Raw genomic sequence first — 12,846 nt, forward strand, 5'->3', positions numbered from 1 at the left:
AAGTGGCTTTAGCAGCAGAGACAGAAGAGGAGAATGTAGAGAGGAGGGAGTGAAAGGATGCCAGGTCCGCAGGGAGGCGAGTTTTCCTCCATTTCCGCTCGGCTGCCAGGAGCCCTGTTCTGTGAGCTCGTAGTGAGTCGTCGAGCCACGGAGCAGGAGGGGAGGACCGAGCCGGCCTGGAGGATAGGGGACAGAGAAAATCAAAGGATGCAGAAAGGGAGGAGAGGAGGGTTGAGGAGGCAGAATCAGGAGATAGGTTGGAGAAGGTTTGAGCAGAGGGAAGAGATGATAGGATGGAAGAGGAGAGAGTAGCGGGAGAGAGAGAGCGAAGGTTGGGACGGCGCAATACCATCCGAGTAGGGGCAGAGTGAGAAGTGTTGGATGAGAGCGAGAGGGAAAAGGATACAAGGTAGTGGTCGGAGATTTGGAGGGGAGTTGCAATGAGATTAGTGGAAGAACAGCATCTAGTAAAAATGAGGTCAAGCGTATTGCCTGCCTTGTGAGTAGGGGGGGAAGGTGAGAGGGTGAGGTCAAAAGAGGAGAGGAGTGGAAAGAAGGAGGCAGAGAGGAATGAGTCAAAGGTAGACGTGGGGAGGTTAAAGTCACCCAGAACTGTGAGAGGTGAGCCATCCTCAGGAAAGGAACTTATCAAGGCGTCAAGCTCATTGATGAACTCTCCAAGAGAACCTGGAGGGCGATAAATGATAAGGATGTTAAGCTTGAAAGGGCTGGTAACTGTGACAGCATGGAATTCAAATGAGGAGATAGACAGATGGGTCAGGGGAGAAAGAGAGAATGTCCACTTGGGAGAGATGAGGATTCCAGTGCCACCACCCCGTTGGCTCGATGCTCTAGGGGTATGCGAGAACACGTGGGCAGACGAAGAGAGAGCAGTAGGAGTAGCAGTGTTATCTGTGGTAATCCATGTTTCCGTCAGCGCCAGGAAGTCTAGGGACTGGAGGGTAGCATAGGCTGAGATGAACTCAGCCTTCTTGTATGACCTCCCTACAACGCCTGGGCATGCTCCTGATGAGGTGGCGGATGGTCTCCTGAGGGATCTCCTCCCAGACCTGGACAGTCTGTGGTGCAATGTGGCGATGGTGGATGGAGCGAGACATGATGTCCCAGATGTGCTCAATTGGATTCAGGTCCCAGGAACGGGCGGGCCAGTCCATAGCATAAATGCCTTCCTCTTACAGGAACTGCTGACACACTCCAGCCACATGAGGTCTAGCATTGTCTTGCATTAGGAGGAACCCACGGCCAACCGCACCAGCATATGATCTCACAAGGGGTCTGAGGATCTCATCTCGGTACCTAATGGCAGTCAGGCTACCTCTGGCGAGCACATGGAGGGCTGTGCGGCCCCTCAAAGAAATGCCACCCCACGACTGACCCACCGCCAAACCGGTCATGCTGGAGGATGTTGCAGGCAGCAGAACGTTCTCCACGGCGTCTCCAGACTCTGTCACGTGTTCAGTGTGAACCTGCTTTCATCTGAAGAGCACAGGGCGCCAGTGGCGAATTTGCCAATCTTGGTGTTCTCTGGCAAATGCCAAACGTCCTGCACGGTGTTGGGCTGTAAGCACGACCCCCACCTGTGGACGTCGAGCCCTCATACCACCCTCATGGAGTCTGTTTCTGACCGTTTGAGCAGACACATGCACATTTGTGGCTTGCTGGAGGTCATTTTGCAGGGCTCTGGCAGTGCTTCCCCTGCTCCTCCTTGCACAAAGGCGGAGGTAGCGGTCCTGCTGCTGGGTTGTTGCCCTCCTACGGCCTCCTCCACGTCTCCTGATGTACTGGCCTGTCTCCTGGTAGCGCCTCCATGCTCTGGACACTACGCTGACAGACACAGCAAACCTTCTTGCCACAGCTCGCATTGATGTGCCATCCTGGATGAGCTGCACTACCTGAGCCACTTGTGTGGGTTGTAGACTCCGTCTCATGCTACCACTAGAGTGAAAGCACTGCCAGCATTCAAAAGTGACCAAAACATCAGCCAGGAAGCATAGGAACTGAGAAGTGGTCTGTGGTTACTACCTGCAGAACCACTCCTTTATTGGGGGTGTCTTGCTAATTGCCTATAATTTCCACCTGTTGTCTATTCCATTTGCACAACAGCATGTGAAATTTATTGTCAATCAGTGTTGCTTCCTAAGTGGACAGTTTGATTTCACAGAAGTGTGATTGACTTGGAGTTACATTGTGTTGTTTAAGTGTTCCCTTTATTTTTTTGAGCAGTGTATATAAAAAATAAAATAATGAAATATCACATTTACATAAGTATTCAGATCCTTTATTCAGTACTTTGTTGAAGCACCTTTGGCAGCGATTACAGCCTCAAGTCTTATTGGGTATGACGCTACATTTGGGGAGTTTCTCCCATTCTTCTCTGCAGATCCTCTCAAGCTCTGTCAAGTTGGATGGTTTTTCAGGTCTCTCCAGAGATGTTCAATCAGGTTCAAGTCCGGGCTCTGGCTGGGCCACTCAAGGACATTCAGAGACTTGTCCCGAAGCCAATCCTGCATTGTCTTGGCAGTGTGCTTAGGGTCGTTGTCCTGTTGTTAGGTGAACCTTTGCCCCAGTCTGAGGTCCTGAGTGCTCTGGAGCAGGTTTTTAATCAAGGATCTCTCTGTACTTTGCTCCATTCATCTTTCCCTCGATCCTGACTAGTCTCACAGTCCCTGCCGCTGAAAAACCTCCCCCCAACATGATGCTGCCACCCCCATGCTTCACCGTAGGGATGGTGCCTGGTTTCCTCCAGACGTGACGCTTGGCATTCAGGCCAAAGAGTTCAATCTTGGTTTCATCAGACCAGAGAATCTTATTTCTCATGGTCTGAGAGTTTAGGTGCCATTTGGCAAACTCCAAGTGGGCTGTCATGTGCCTTTTAATGAGGAGTGGCTTCCGTCTGGCCACTCTACCATAAAGGCCTGATTAGTGTATTGCTGCAGAGATGGTTGTCCTTCTGGAAGGTTCTCCCATCTCCACAGAGGAACTCTGGAGCGCTGTCAGAGTGACCATCGGGTTCTTGGTCACTTCCCTGACCAAGACCCTGCTCCCCCGATTGCTCAGTTTGGCCGGGCGGCCAGCTCTAGAAATTGTCTTGGTGGTTCCAAACTTCTTCCATTTAAGAATGATGAAGGCCACTGTGTTGTTGGGGACCTTCAATGCTGCAGACATGTTTTGGTACCCTTACCCAGATCTCTGCCTCGACACAATCCTGTCTCGGAGCTCAACGGACAATTCCTTCGACCTCATGGCTTGGTTTTTGTTCTGACATGCACTGTCAACTGTGGGACCTTATATAGACAGGTATGTGTGTGCCTTTCCAAATCATGTGGACTCCAATCAAGTTGTAGAAACATCTCAAGGATGATCAATGGAACCAGGATGCACCTGAGCTCAATTTAGAGTCTTGTAGCAAAGGGTCTGAATACTTATGTAAACAAGCATTCCGCTTCACCCGCAATAACATCTGCTAAATATGTGTATGTGACCAATAAAATTTTATTTGATTCAGGTATTTCTCTGTTTTTATTTTTTATACATTTCCCACAACTCCTTCAAGACTGTTGGAAAAGCATTCCAGGTGAATACCTCATGAAGCTGGTAGAGAGAATGCCAAGCTGTCATCAAGACAAAGGGTGGCTACTTTGAAGAATCTAAAATCTAAAATATATTTTGCTTTGTTTTAACACTGTTTTGGTTACTACATGATTCCATATTTGTTATTTCATAGTGTTGATGTCTTCACTATTATTCTACAATGTAGAAAATAGTAAAACATAAAGAAAAACCCTTGAATGAGTAGGTGTGTCCAAACTTTTGACTGGTACTGAATATATGCCTTAATTTCTCAAATATAAACTCTTAGCTTTCATTTGACACCCAATTTGACATTCTCCTATGAACTTCAGGTTGTTGCTCATGGGTCCTTTTACATGGAGATGACCAATTACTATTATACCGTATTTGAATCACACATGTAATTTGACCACTACTGAACCATTGACTGATCGCTACTAAGCTTTACTGCATTGTGTAAGAGAGAGTGGTTGAGAAAGACAAGACTGGGTACAGTGAACAAACACACACTGGTCTCTGGAAGGGACCATTGAAACGTCACAGGAACTCAGGAAGTGAAGAAAGGTAATCTGAGCTGTCCTTTCTGTGACAGAGCATGACCACATGGATGTGTGAGGGGAGGGGATAGGTTGAGGCCAACCAGCCAATCCCCTGGTCCAGTACCCAGTGCATCCCATCAGCCCCTGCCACCGGTCCTTCACCCACCTTCAGGGCTGTGGAGAAGGGGCCTGACAGATGGTGCTGAGGGGCCAACCAGCACCACAGTCCTGACTGGTGCTTCCCCTATCACCAAGCCCCAGCTCCAGTCCCGAACCAAACTCCACCCTCCTCCCCTACCCAAACCCCTCAGCCCCAGAGTTCGTCAGTGCCGCCTGGCTGGTCAAACACAGTCCCTCCACAAAGTTGCTCCCCTGTATCCTTTCCTCTTTGCTCGGTGCATCAGCAGCTGCCTGGTCTGTTAGCAAATGTTGCTAGCTTTGTGCTAGCAAACATGAAAGGACCTCTGCACATAGAAATGAATAAAGGATTTATATGCCACTGTCGCAAAGGCTGGTCAGTCCAATGACCCACACTCTCTTTGTAATTAAATACTCAGATGGGAAAGGTTTTTGGGGCTACACAGTAGCTGTTCCTGCAATGGTCACGAGAAGAGGAATAGCCTATTCTCAAAAGATCTGGTTCTGTTCGAGTGAAACGTCAATGACCATTTCCCCCAATGGAGGACACTTCAACCAAGAGAGATAGTCTACTGATGATATCCAACCCAATTATGCAATCTCCTCACTTATTTGCACTGCAGGATCTGCCCAATTATGCAATCTCCTCACTTATTTGCACTGCAGGATCTGCCCAATTATGCAATCTCCTCACTTATTCGCACTGCAGGATCGGCACAATTATGCAATCTCCTCACTTATTTGCACTGCAGGATCTGCACAGGGGGATGGGTAGATAATGAATGGGTGGATAATGACTACAGTAGGCTCTAAATAATCACACAAGGCTGGCCGTTTGTCATCATGCCTCCCTGATATTAACGTTCAATTCGTTTCAGATAGGAGCAGCCGAGCGCTGTTGACACTCGCGGTCAATCAAAGCTTGCAAGCGACAATTGGCAGCCCTATCAATTCGACATGCCATATCTGGGCTACAAACCAATATTACAGCTATGTAGTAGTGTGCTGTACAGGAAAGCGAAGGGGACCAATCAAGGAAGTGATTACTCGGTCTAATGGATGTCTCAACCTGCGGGTCGAAATGCAGCGTCAAAGGAACATTTCATCAGTTTACTCTGAGTCGAGAGAGACAGCTCATCATTCACATCTGATCATATGCACGGAATATGGCCTAAGAGATGAAGCATATTTCACTGGCGGCGATACCTCACCTGGGTGCTGAATGACAGAGAGGCTGTTCGCTAACTGCTGTTAGTTACAGTACGGAAATGATAAAAAGCAGCATTGGCCGTCTTGCAGCGATCAGAGTGGTCGTTAGCACAGATGTTGGAGGTTGTGTGAACAGGTTGGCGAACCCGGGGAGGATGTGACCCCAGTGACCTCAGCCATAAGTCCAGAACGGGCCACTGGTTCAGCCCTGAGAATATACAGTCATGAGATATTAAGTGATGCTATCCTTACTGACGGTATCTCTTACCGTGTGTGTGCCTATAGCTTACAATAGCATACTACACACTGGTAAAGCAAAGGTAGGTCCCTTTCGAAGATCCTATCCAAAGAGTGGTTCTTACTGCCTTGTGTCCGTTGTGACATACTTATTTCTTATTATTTCTCACAGGATCACTTACCCGACTCTAAAGCACTGTTAGAGATATGCAAGGTAATTGGGAAACATGCCTAACTATTTGGTTGTTCATATACATTCCTGTGTGCTCTTGAAATTAATCTCAACATGAAGAGCCCAAGAGGCTCTTTAAAAGACCATCTCATAGGAGAACAAACACAAACATGTACGATGTAGGCGTCCCCTCCCACCTCGTTCCATCCCCGACTCTTAGCTCATCAGGCTGGTATTACCCTTCACGTTGGAGAATACAGAGGCACATACGATCAACAACAAACGTGTCTCGCTGTCCTGGAAGAGAAGACACACTAAACCCGTCTCAAACACGTTTAACGAGCAGTACAATCTAGCCTACAGAGCAGACCAGATGCCTTAGCAAACACAACCAAAGGGTTTGATTGGGCAATCAGACTGTGTCCAAATACCCATACTTGCGTTCTAAATAGTAGGCTTTTTGGTGAGCAAAAATAGAAAGTTAGCCTTAGAAACCTTGTCTGGACTTTGTGTGTTCATTCAAGAAGCTGGCCTGTGGGCCTCGCGAGTGGCGCAGTGGTCTAAGGCACTGCATCGCAGTGCTAGCTGTGCCACTAGAGATTCTGGGTTGGAGCCCAGGCTCTGTCGCAGCCAGCCGTGACCGGGAGGCCCATGGGGCGGCGCACAATTGGCCCAGTGTCGTCTGGGTTAGGGAGGGTTTGGCCAGCAGGGATATCCTTGTCTCATCACACACTAGCGACTCCTGTCGTGGGCCAGGCGCAGTGCACGTTGACACGGTCGCCAGGTGTACGGTGTTTCCTCCGACACATTGGTGCAGCTGGCTTCCGGGTTAGATGTGCGTTGTGTCAAGACGCAATGCAGCTTGGTTGGGTTGTGTTTTGGAGGATGCATGGCTCTCGACCTTCGCCTCTCCCGAGTCCGTACGGGAGTTGCAGCGATGAGACAAGACTGTAACTACTACCAATTGGATACCACGAAATTGGGATGAAAAATAAAATTTAAATTTAAAAAAGAAGCTGGCCTGTACTCTGCTCTTAGAAGTCAGGGCTGCGATAGGGAAAGCCAGCCTATAAACATCAGCTGAACAAACTCTCAAAGCTAATATATTATTTCGCTTCCCTCTGTGATGTGAATAAAGCAACAACAAAAAACACCCTTGTAGAGCAAGATCGTTGACACTTTACAGTATGAGCAAAATTACATTTTATTGCTTTGACACCTGGATTTATTTAATGGAGGTGTTTGACTTTCCATGCTCCTCCATCAAAACGTCTCACTTTAAAGTGCCACCAATATGAAACCATTATACTGTGTCTGCACTATAGGTGAACCAAAGTCAACACCATCTGTGCTTTTTGCCTCGGTATAACACTGATCCTGTAGATCAAACCGTTTCCACAGCAACCCAGCGTGAGGTCAGAATGTAAATCAAGAGAGATGTTTCTTAATAACCCTGAAGAAACAGGTTTTGCAGAGCTCTCCTGAGAACTCCATGTGAGGCACAGAGGCAGACATGTTAGAAAATGCAAACGTAAACTTCGAACCTCGTTAGTTAAAGATCAGCAAACAGTTCCTTCAACTGCTCTGACGTTTCTCCAATAAATCTGCCAGCCGAGTGCCTTGTTCAAACACTGAGCTCTCACAGTGTTTGAACCTGCTTTTCAGACCTGAAATCACTCTGATTCAGACTCAACTCACAGGGGCTAAAAGCACAGTGAAAAGACCAGGGAAGTTGAATCTGTGATGACACTGAAGTTGAATCTGTGATGACGCAGCTCGACAGGGTTTAGGCTCACCGCAGTAGCTGAGTATAGCAGGAAAGGCCGACTGGCACCATCCACGCTTCTCTGAAGCGTTTTAGAAGTCAAAGGGGGCTAAGCAAACAAACTGTGTGCTTGGAGTTCCTTAAGTCCCATACCTTTCAAGGCCAAGCACAACCTAAATATTACATTTAATCAAACTCTTGCCATGTCGAGGACCACACACAAACACACAACCCACACGGACGTCCATGGACACCCAAATACACACTCACACAGCACATTTTACTACAGTCTAGTAAAAAAAAAAGTCTTCCCTATATCTAGATTACATCTTTGTTTCTCATTACTATATCCCAAGGACTCCCCCCTAATTCAATGAATGCTAATACATCACATTCCCAACGATCACCCCACAGGATCTCTTTGAGCATTGCTTCAGTGGATTAGATTAATGCACTCCCAGTCCTTTCTCATGTAATACTCCGCTATGCCATGTATCCAATGATAGACACTCAATGAGCATTAATATTCGGAAGGGTGAGACACATACGCCGAGGCAGAATCTACAAAGTGAACAGAATCCAATTACCTCAACCAGGGGGTAAGTATCTGGTTGTGGATGTGGAGCTCACACAGCCCAGGTTATTGGGGGGACACTGAGGCGTGCTACACAGGAACCTCAAGTAATTCCTCAACAATGGGATCCCACCGCTCACATCACTACCTCTGTGCTTTAAATTTATTCAAGACCGCTGATGTCCATTAACCATCTGGCTCTATCTAACAGGCTCCCAGACTACCTAGCCTCCCCGGAGATACCAAAGTGTCTCGTCTCATGATCGTCTCCTCTCTCATTGATGATTTCGTCCGGTTGATGGCCGAGGCAGGCTTAGAGGAAGTATCGGTTCTACAGACAGGATGTGACACACGTCGATACCTCATCAGGCATTCAGGGGACAAAAACACCCATTATAAGCAGAATCACAGTGAATTGCCATAGCAACAACACAGAAACCTAAGCCTCATTTGCTAAAATAGACCAAATTAGTACCTTGTCCAGGGCACTGGTTTTAAACGCACTAATCCACAGTCCATCAGCGCTGTTTTTGTGTTCTTGTGGTGCTCATTGTGGCACTTAGCATCTGAAAGATGCAGCAGTCTGTAAAATTGGAAAACAGCAGCTGGGATTCCTGTCCTGTCAATTAATATTCATGCTCCAGAAAATCTGAGGTGATGAATTTAAAACACCTGATCAAATCAATAATTTAGTGGGCAGAGAGAAAGAGAATAAAGAAGAAAACACAAGAATAGGCATTCATTTTAACCTAGCCAGTCCTCAGACTGCTGGAGAGTGCTGCAATTCCTCAAATATGAGAGCGTCAACATCTCTTGCATCCCTATTTTTTGGCAAAGAATCAAATTTGCCTGTGGTGGAACTCTTGCATGCAGTATCCTCCCTAGGGCAGCCATCCTCTCCAGTCTCCACAGCTGCTCAGAGTATGTGCCACACATTTAGGAAACCAGCCTTATTCAAATGAGAAAGGAAAAAGGGTTCCCCCAAATGAGTTCCTGTTGAAAACTGAGAAGGACAAACACGGAAGACGGTCTCAAAGCCTCAAGAACATTAGTTCAGCATGCCAGAGCCTGAGTGTCTGAGAGTGGGGGTATGTAATTCAATCCGACTCCACATCCAGATGAAGAGGAATGCAATCTGAGTCAACACAGAGATTTATTTTGCCCACACAGGATCAGTGTTTGGTGCCTCCCAACCAACCTTCCAGGAGTCATTAGAAGGCGTTGGTGCATGCATACATCACTGGAGCTGGTGGTGAGAGACTGACGGGGGCTGTAGCAAGGGAAGGTGGGAGTATTCCATCAGTATTACTGAGAGAACTACTGGGTCTTAGGAGTATTCCATACTTAACGTGACAGGAGGGGGGTTGGATCGACTTGCAAAGCATTGACCCCTTTGTCCAGGTCCCACTCTCAACTACATGGTAGATGGAGATTGTTACCAGCTCCATACCCCAGTGAGTTCTACCCCCCATCACCATCACCCTCTGTCAGAGGACCAAACAGATGGAGGATATGCTTCCCTCCCTCTCCACTTCTACCTCAAAATGCACACAAAACACAACGCACGCACGCACTCACACATGCATGCATACTAATATCATCGTAGCTATCGCAATACAAGTTTCTCTTATTAAACATGGGGGGCAGTTATAAAGCCACTGTTGTCTAATGTCATTTTCTTCTGATGTTGGTGGTGCCCACATGCACTTCCAAGCAGCCATAAAAGGCACACACGCATCAATACACAAGTCAATTAAGCCCCAGTTACAGCTGATGCCACCATTGGCCCAGATGGTATGGGACATCCGCTGCGACAGCCAATCATAAATCACAGCACTTAGGGGTGGGGGTGCCGCCAGAAAGACTCTAACCTTGTCTAAGTATAGTCACGTAAGATAAATCTCAGATTGATATGTCATTAGATAGGGCTGGGAATTGCCAGGGACCTCACGATACGATCATCATACTTACAGTGCCTTCAGAAAGTATTCACACCCCTTGACTTTTTCCACATTTTGTTGTGTTACAAAGTGGGATTAAAATTGATTTGTAAAAATACTTAAAGTGGAAGAAAAATTCTAACATTTGTAAAGAATTAATCAAATAAAAACCCTAATACATCGTAATTAAAAAAGTATTCAACCCCCTGAGTCAATACATGTTAGAATCACCATTGGAAGCGATTACAGCTGTGAGTCTTTCTGGGTAAGTCTCTAAGAGCTTTCCACACCTGGATTGTGCAACATTATTCTTTTCAAAATTCTTCAACCTCTGTCAAATTGGTTGTTGATCATTGCTAGACAACCATTTTCAGGTCTTGCCATAGATTTTCAAGGAGATTTAAGTCAAAACTGTAACTCGGCCACTCAGGAACATTCACTGTCTTCTTGATAAGCAACTCCAGAGTAGATTTAGCCTTGTGTTTTAGGTTATAGTCCTGCTGAAAGGTGAATTCATCTCCCAGGGTCTGGTGGAAAGCAGACTGAACCAGGTTTTCCTCTAGAATTTTGCTTGTGCTTAGCTCCATTTAGTTTATTTTTTATCCTGAAAAACTCCCCAGTTCTTAACAATTACAAGCATACCCATAACATGATGCAGCCACCACTATGCTGGAAAATATGGAAAGTGGTGTTGTATTGGATTTGCCCCAAACATAAAACTTTGTATTCAGGACAAAAAGTGAATTGCTTTGCCAAAGTTTTTGCAGTATTACTTTAGTGCCTTGTTGCAAACCGGATGCATGTTTTGGAATATTTTTTATTATGTACAGGCTTCCTTCTTTTCACTCAGTCAATTAGGTAAGTATTGTGGAGTAACTACAATGTTGCTGATCCATCATCAGTTTTTGATCACAGCCATTAAACTCTGTAATTGTTTTAAAGTCACCATTGGCCTCATGGTGAATTCCCAGAGCGGTTTCCTTCCTCTCTGGCAATTGAGTTAATAAGGACACCTGTATCTTTGTAGTGACTGGATTTACTGATACACCATCCAAAGTGTAATTAATAACTTCACCATACTCAAAGGGGTATTCCATGTCTGCTTCTTTTTTTTTTTTTACCCATCTAATAGGTGCCCTTTGCGAGTCATTGGAAAACCTCCCTGGTCTTTGTGGTTGAATCTGTGTTTGAAATTCACTGCTTGACTGAGGGACCTTACAGATAAGTGTATGTGTGGGGTACAGAGACGACGTACAGTACCAGTCAAAAGTTTGGACACACCTCCTCATTCAAGGGTTTTTATTTATTTTTACAATTTTCTACATTGTAGAATAATCATAAAGACATCAAAACTATGAAATAACACATATGGAATCATTTAGTAACCAAAAAAGTGTTAAACAAATTAAAATATATTTTATATTTGAGATTCTTCAAAGTAGCTACCCTTTGCCTTGATGACAGCTTTGCACACTCTTGGCATTCACTCAACCAGCTTCACATGGAATGCTTTTCCAACAGTCTTGAAGGAATCCCACATATGCTGAGCACTTGTTGGCTGTTTTTCCTTCACTCTGCGATCCAACTCATCCCAAACCATCTTAATTGAGTTGAGGTAAGATGATTGTAGAGGCCAGGTCATCTGATGCAGCACTCCATCACTCTCCTTCTTGATAAAATAGCCCTTACACAGCCTGGAGGTGTGTTGGGTCATTGCCCTGTTGAAAAACCAATGATTGTCCCACTAAGCGCAAACGAGATGGGATGGCATATCGCTGCAGAATGCTGTGGTAGCCATGCTAGATAAGTGTGCCTTGAATTCTAAATAAATCACAAACAATGTCACCAGCAAAGCACCCCCACACCTCCTCCATGCTTCACGGTGGGAACCACACATGCTGAGATCATCCGTTCACCTACCCTGCGTCTCACAAAGACACAGCGGTTGGAACCAAAAATCTCAAGATTGGACTCATCAGACCAAAGGACAGATTTCCACCGGTCTAATGTCCATTGCTCGTGTTCCTTGGCCCAAGCAAGTCTCTTCTTCTTACTGATGTCCTTTAGTAGTGGTTTCTTTGCAGCAATTCGACCATGAAGGTCTGATTCACCCAGTCTCCTCTGAACAGTTGATGTTGAGGTGTGTTTGTTACTTGAACTCTGAAGCATTTATTTGGGCTGCAATCTGAGGTGCAGTTAACTCTGATGAACTTATCCTCTGCAGCAGAGGTAACTCTGGGCCTTCCTTTCCTGTGGCGGTCCTCAAAAGAGCCAGTTTCATCATTGCGCTTCATGGTTTTTGTGACTGCACTTGAACAAACGAATTGACTGACCTTCATGTCTTATTAAAGAAATGATGGACTGTCGTTTCTCTTTGCTTATTTGAGCTGTTCTTGCCATAATATGGACTTGGTCTTTTACCAAATAGGGCTATCTTCTGTATACCACCCCTACCTTGTCACAACTCAACTAAAGCTCAAACACATTAAGAAATTCCACAAATTAACTTTTAACAAGGCACACCTGTTAATTGAAATGCATTCCAGGTGACGACCTCATGAAGCTGGTTGAGAAAATGCCAAGAGAGTGCAAAGCTGTCATCAATGCAAAGGGTGGCTACTTTGAAGAATCTCAAATATAAAATATATTTTGATTTGTTTAACACTTTTTTGGTTACTACA

At 45.8% G+C, this 12,846-nt stretch overlaps 1 protein-coding gene across 1 annotated transcript in view; it reads right to left on the bottom strand.

The window, feature by feature from the left end:
• Positions 1–12,846, bottom strand: part of nav2a (neuron navigator 2a) — a 310,780-nt gene that overhangs the window by 295,137 nt on the left and 2,797 nt on the right. The gene's annotated exons all lie outside the window — the stretch shown is intronic.

The sequence above is a fragment of the Salmo salar genome, chromosome 11, assembly GCF_965601325.2.
Source record: "Salmo salar chromosome 11, fSalSal1, whole genome shotgun sequence".
Lineage (NCBI taxonomy): Eukaryota > Metazoa > Chordata > Actinopteri > Salmoniformes > Salmonidae > Salmo > Salmo salar.